Source organism: Bison bison, unplaced genomic scaffold (genome assembly GCF_000754665.1).
Source record: "Bison bison bison isolate TAMUID 2011002044 unplaced genomic scaffold, Bison_UMD1.0 scf7180017864379, whole genome shotgun sequence".
NCBI lineage: Eukaryota > Metazoa > Chordata > Mammalia > Artiodactyla > Bovidae > Bison > Bison bison.
Window position 1 is genome coordinate 11,876,921 of NW_011494951.1, and position 7,307 is coordinate 11,884,227.

Here is a 7,307-nt window from a genome sequence, read left to right on the forward strand (position 1 = left end):
TTTGGGGCCAGGTTCCCCAGAATCTGGAGTCCGCCGCGGGCTTTTGCCCCACCAGGGCTTTTTCCTCCGCCTCCCCCGCGCTCTTCTTGCTCTCAGCGGCCCCTTACTTTTTTTTTTTTTTTTTCCTCTATTTTATTTTCCTCCGCAGCATCCATTCGTGCGTTCTTTCATTTGGCCAATTTCTAGCTGAGCGACTGCTGGTGCAGGCACTGTTTTAAACGTTGGGAATAGGTCAGTGAACAAAATAGACAAAAAGTCCGTGCTCTCAAAAGCCTAGGAGCTTACATTATAGGGAAAGGAAGACCTACAATAAACAATGGAAAGTATATAATTAACTTATGCACCTTGTTGGAAAGTGCTGTATAGGTGAAAGCAAGGCATGTCGGGATTGGAAGGAGGGGGTAGGCTGTAATTTTAAATAGGGCACCTAGAGTAGGTTTCCTAGGGAGGATTACATGCAAGCAAACAGTTGAAGGAGGCAAGATTATTCATCTTGAGGATAGCTTGAGGTAGAGGGAACAGCCAGTGCAAAGTCCCTAAAATGGAACCGTGCCTAAAAAGGAAGAGAAAGATCTGTGGGACTGAAGGGGGTTGAATGGGGGGGAGAATAGTAGGAGAGGTAATAGCAACCCTGTAGACTTATATGCCACTGTAAGGACTTTAGCTTTTATTTTGAATGAACAGAGGCGATGCAATGAGATTCTTTAGGGCCTTATATGCTACTCCTTATTTTGAGTAAGATAGACGCTTAAAAGCAGAGAGCTGAAATAATCCAACTAAGTTTTAAATAGCCCACTTTATTGTATTGAGAAAAGACAAATAGAAGACAAAAGACAAGGACAGAAGCAGGAGACCAGTTTGATGGCTAACACAATACAGGTCAAGGCAGGCAATGGTGGCTTGGGCCAAGATGGTGGCAGGAGAAGTTGTGTTCTGGATATATTATCATCTTCAATTTGTTCCTCTTCTCCCTCATCTCTCATAGATACTCCAGATTCTCAGTGATTCCTTCTTTTCACTTTGGTCACATCCCTCTATTCTCTCTTCCCTTCATCAAATATACAGGAAAACAAGGTATGGGATCACCTCTAGCTTATTACTGCTGATAAACCCCACATCTAGGGCAGTATTGATACATCAAACCAAAAAGCAGCTGCCCTGTGGGTCAAGAGCAGTCTTTTGACTGGTATCACCAAGGCTTATATCCCTGAAGGGAGGCTGATATCCACTGGAGCCACTTCAAAACTGGTTATCTGGGCAAAGCCAGGATTGACTTTAGGAGCTGGATCCAACCAGCAGAGAAGAAACTGGGACAGTGTTAGAAGACTGGAAAAGAAAAGAAAGAAAGAAGACTGGAAAAGAAGACATGCAGCAGGTAAAAAGAGGAGAATCTGCAGTATATCACAAGGAGAAAGAAGTGAGTCCAGGAAAGGAGGAAAGCATTGGAAGTGTGGTGAGGTTGGATTGACTGTGAGGAAGTTTTCTCCTTCAAAATACTTTTTCTGGATTACCTGGTGATGTTTTTAAGTTATAGAATAATTGGATGCCATTTCTGTTTTTCATAAGGTATATCAGAGACTGAGCCCATGTTTTTCTCACCCTTTTTGGTAGTTTGGAGAGTTGACTTCCATGAATAGAACTTTATAGTTGGTTGCATAACCAACCAATATGCAGCTTCCCATAAATTTTCTGTCCCTCCATAACTTCTCCAAATGTTTTCTATTCCTTGCAATAGATCGTGATATCAGATGAGAGTCCAGGATCGCCAAACCAGCTTTGCATCCCTGATAGCATGTTCCTACAGGAAAGAGGTAATGTACACAGGGTATTGTGGCAGGAGTTATGGCAGCTAAAACTGGGGCAGGGACACAGACTAGGTGAGAGATGCTTCCTGGGGCCTGGAAATGTGCTCATTATTGAGTATTTATAGAAAAATCTATTATTTCTATACTAGGCTTCGCCTGGTATTGACAGGAACTAAATTATTCAGTTTCTGCCCTCATCGTAAATCAAATTTGGAAAAAAATAAAAATTCATAAGAAAAGATTCTTCAAAGCAGTTTATGGAAGATAGTGAATGTATTCATCCACTTATTATATGTTCAACTCAATATATATATGACAAGTAGCTTACATATGTGTATATGAATATTTGCACATGTTAAACTTGTATAATTTGGTAACGTCTCCCCAACCACAGTTTTACCAACATGTAAATTTTGATTGTATGTCATTTTATTTCTGTACATCTGTTAACCCTGAGATTTTTACATTTTAGTATAACTGAGAAATAGAAGATAAAGCCATGGCAAAAGAAGGAGCAAAGGTTTTGTTGTGAAACTCTGGGAAAAATAAAGAAGGGGAAATGTGGGACTGGGCTTTAGATATGCTCTTCGGTGGCATATATGAAGAGAAAAGTGGATAAGATTTGTATGCTGTGCTAAGTCTCTTCAGTCGTGTCTGACTCTGTGCAACCTTATGAACTGTAGCCCACCGCACTCCTCTGTCCATTGGATTCTCCAGGCAAGAATACTGGAGTGGATTGCCAGTCCCTTCTCTAGGGGATCTTCCCCATCCAGGGATGGAACCAGCATCTCTTACGCCTAACCAGCATTGGCAGGCGGGTTCTTTACCGCCTTGTATAGACAGAGGCTGTTAGACAGAGGCTATTAGAGGACTAGGCACCTGGACACCCCTAAAATAGGCTTTTAGGATGATACATATTACGTGCAAAGAAAAAAAAAGGTAAAATGAATTTCTAAGCATATTATTGGAACTTCCAGAAGAGAAATCTTGAAATTTCTACTGTAAAGTAATCATAAAGGAAAACTTAATACTATAGAACATATTTATCACAAATTTAAGAGGTAGAAAATAATAGATATTGCTTAACATGGTTGTTAATTTTATTTCATTTTTTTAAAGTTTAAAAATATATATAACTTTATGGTTCATATCCTACCTGAGTATTCCAGTCCTTTTTCTCAAAAATATTGAATTATCTTCCTATAAGTGATTTTTAGAGCCATAAAGTTTACAATTACTTAGCATAATATGTAAATGAGTTAATCTCATCCTGGATAATATCTGTACATTGCTTTAACTAATAGTTTTGTCATGGGCTGAATGTTTCTATCCCCTCAAAATTCATATGTTGATGCCCTAACCCCCACCCCAGTGTTATGATATTTAGGGGTGAGGCTTTGGGAAGTAATCAGTTTTAGATGAAGTCATGAAGTTGGGACCCCAATGATGAGATGAGTGTCCTTAGAAAAGGAAGAGACTCTCACCCATGTGTGAATTCCCCCAAGTTCATTTTTAACTGATCTTTCAAATTCAGAAACTAAGAAATAAAGTTTAAGAATCACTACAGTGAAGAGAATTCCCTCGCACTCCAGTCGTTAGGACTGCTGCTGTTGCCTAAGTTCAACCACTGATGGAAGAACTAAGATGTCACAAGCCGAAATGCACAGTTCAGTTCAGTTCAGTCTCAATCTGTCCGACTATTTGTGACCCCATGGATTGCAGCATGCCAGACTTCCCTGTCCATCACCAACTCCTGGGGAAAAAAATCACTACAATGGTTACCAGGGGCTGAGGAGAAGGAAAAATAGAGTTGTTGTTTTGTTGTTTAATGGGTATAGAGTTTCAGTTTTGCAAGATGAAAAAGTTCTAGAGATCTGTTATGATTTTCAGTTCAGTTCAGTCACTCAGTCGTATCCAACTGAACTGCAGCACACCAGGCCTCCCTGTCCATTACCAACTCCCGGAGTCCACCCAAACCCATGTCCAATGTGTCAGTGATGCCATCCAGCCATCTCATACTCTGTTGTCCCCTTCTCCTCCTGCCCTCAATCTTTCCCAGCATCAGGGTCTTTTCAAATGAGTCAGCTCTCTGCATCAGGTGGCCAAAGTATTGGAGTTTCAACTTCAACATCAGTCCCTCCAATGAACACCCAGGACTGATCTCCTTTAGGAGGGACTGGTTGGATCTCCTTGCAGTCCAAGGGACTCTCAAGAGTCTTCTCCAACACCACAGTTCAAAAGCATCAATTCTTCTGCACCCAGCTTTCTTTACAGTCCAACTCTCACTTCCATACATGACCACTGGAAAAACTATAGCCTTGACTAGATGGACTTTAGTTGGCAAAGTAATGTCTCTGCTTTTTAATATGCTGTCTAGGTTGGTCATAACTTTCCTTCCAAGGACCAAGCGTCTTTTAATTTCATGGCTGCAATCACCATCTGCAGTGATTTTGCAGCCCGAAAAAATAAAGTCTGACACTGTTTCCACTGTTTCCCCATCTATTTGTCATGAAGTGATGGGACCAGATGCCATGATCTTAGTTTTCTGAATGTTGAGCTTTAAGCCAACTTTTTCACTCTCTACTTTCACTTTCATCAAGAGGCTTTTTAGTTCTTCTTCACTTTCTGCCATAAGAGTGGTGTCATCTGTGTATCTGAGGTTATTGATATTTCTCCCGGCAATCTTGATTCCAGCTTCTGCTTCTTACAGCCCAGCATTTCTCATGATGTACTCTGCATAGAAGTTAAATAGGCAGGGTGACAATATATAGCCTTGACGTACTCCTTTTCCTATTTGGAACCAGTCTGTTGTTCCATGTCCAGTTCTAACTGTTGCTTCCTGACCTGCATATAGGTTTCTCAAGAAGCAGGTCAGGTGGTCAGGTATTCCCATCTCTTTCAGAATTTTCCACAGTTTATTGTGATCCACACAGTCAAAGGCTTTGGCATAGTCAATAAAGCAGAAATAGATGTTTTTCTGGAACTCTCTTGCTTTTTCCACGATGCAGCGGATGTTGGCAATTTGATCTCTGGTTCTTCTGCCTTCTCTAAAACCAGCTTGAACATCTGGAAGTTTGCGGTTCGTGTATTGCTGAAGCCTGGTTTGGAGAATTTTGAGCATTACTTTACTAGCGTGTGAGATGAGTGCAATTGTATGGTAGTTTGAGCATTCTTATGATTTTAGTGTGGTACATTTGTTACAAGCGATGAGCCAATATTGACACATAATTATTAACTAAACTCTAAACTCCCTAGTTTGTATTGGAGAAGGAATTGGCAACCCACTCCAGTATTCTTGCCTGGAGAATCCCAGGGACTGAGGCTGCCATCTATGAGGTTGCACAGAGTCAGACATGACTGAAGCGACTTAGCAGCAGCAGCAGCAGCAGCAGTTTATATTAGGATTCATGCTTTGTGCTATACAGTTATATGGGTTTCTACAAATGAATAATACTGTATATCTGCTATTAAAGTAGCATGCAGACTATTTTGATGCCCTAAAAATTCTGTTCCACATATTCATCCTCTGCCCCCCATTGTGAATATTTTAACACTATTGAAATACTTAGAAATAGTTAAAATGGTAAATTTCCTTTTATATTTTTTACCACATTTAAAAACAGTGTTTAACGTAAGGAACACTTAGGAAAAAAAGCCACTACAAAGTAACAAAACTTTTGTAATTTATGAAGAAGATATGGTAAAAATCCAAATGGGATGCATATGGAGGAGAGTTTGAGTTAAATAAGAGTATGCTTTGTCAAAAATTTAAGATTTAAACATTTTACTGTATATAAATTTTACTTTAAAAATAATGTAAACAAATATTCAACTTTAGTTAATGATATGTGTCATAGTGTTAGGGGTGATGTATGCTTATGTCTTCAACTTACTTTGAAATGCAACAAAAAATAAAATGAATTTATAGATAGTTAGATGGACAGATACATGATAAAGCAAATATTGCAAAATGTTAATAGTAGAATGTCAGTGGTGAGTATATGGATGTTCCCTGTATAGTTCTTTCAACTTTTCTGTATATTTGAAAATGTTCATTATAAAATGGTGATTGAAAAAAAAAATTGGGAGGTTAAAGTTTATTGATATTATAAGGAAAGAACTGTTATGGAACATTTCAGAACAAAGCGTGTATCTGCTGTGAGCTCTGTGCCTGCCAGGTGGTTGGTTTCCCAACCAACCAACTTTCTGAGACAAAGAGTTATAAAGTAACAGACTTTCAGAGGAGATAGCGGGGAAACTGTGTGGAATCCACAATGATTGAACACAGACCTGTTTTGATCAAAAGCTAAGGGTGACAGACCAAAGAAGAATCTTCTTGGCATATTTCTGAAGAAAAAAGCCAATTTTTTCCTAAATTGAGGTTTTGGTGAAATTGAAGTGAGAGTTTTGGGGTCCTGAGGCCAAGGGATGAACCTAGAATCTTACCAATAAGTGACTTCGGACCAGAAAGGAATGGTCTTAAACTGGGGAGTATGTTGATAACTGTAAAGAAAGATAAACCACCATAAACACTGAAGCTACAGAAAAGCCACGTTGGCCTGCAAGGAATAAAACAGGGCCCCATTAACCCGTAATGTGAAACTGTACTTTTTTCCCAATCCATATGGATCATACTTGGTCATTTGTACACTCTGAAAAAGTTTCTTCTGCATTTTAAAAAGTGGTGTGTGTTATACTATACTGGAAGGGCAGTTGGGGGCGGGGAGCAGAATTGCTTAATTCTAGGTAATTAACAGGAAAAAGACTCAGAATCAAAGCGGGGAAGTGATTTTCTCTAATAACAAGAGAAAAAATGTTTCTAGTGAACTAAGTGGAGGTAGACCAACTAGTAAGTTACATAAGGAAGTAAGCTTTGGACCTATCCCTTTTTATTTATATTTATTTATATTTCCTTTAAAAAAATACTTATTTGGCTGCATTGGGTCTTAATTGTGGATGCGAGGTCTTTCAGCTGGTAGTTGCAGTGTCCAGGGTTCGTTGCTCTGTGGCAAGTGGGATCTTAGATCCCTGACCAAGGATCGAATTTGTGTCTGAACCACCAGGGAAGTCCCTCTGTGGATATTTCTGATGCATACCTCTCCTTTTTTCCCCTCCACCTCCACCCCAAGTCTTTCTGGACAAAATTACTGCAACATTCAAATACAGGAAGCCAAGCTATCATATTAAGCTGGTAGTCAGTGATTTGGGCCTCTTAGGTCTTCTAGGATTAAGGGAGACAGAGTAAAGGATTTAGTAGGTGAGAGAAAAGAAGAGTGCACTTACAGTTGGCTTGGCTGCTAGCCAGGTCATGATACCTCACACTGGAAACTGAGACTAGAGGAATATCAGAGAAAGAGGATAGTGTAATGCAGTCAACTTACCCCCTAGATCAGAACTTCATAAGCTTCTAGGTTGAGGCAGGAGAGGATGAAAGTAGGCTTCATTAACACTGTGCTGAATTGACTCTAGGCTTATTTCCCTTCTCTCAGCTCTACCATTTCC

At 39.6% G+C, this 7,307-nt stretch overlaps 1 long non-coding RNA gene across 2 annotated transcripts; it reads left to right on the plus strand.

The window, feature by feature from the left end:
• The first annotated feature begins 6 nt into the window (after window positions 1-6).
• LOC105001144 lies at window positions 7-7,307 on the plus strand. Of its 2 annotated transcripts, none has more exons than XR_826825.1 (3): window positions 7-1,375; window positions 1,736-1,811; window positions 7,295-7,307. It is a non-coding gene; the product is annotated as an uncharacterized LOC105001144 (long non-coding RNA). The 2 variants fall into 2 exon arrangements; XR_826824.1 differs by lacking the exon at window positions 7,295-7,307 and adding an exon at window positions 2,278-3,157.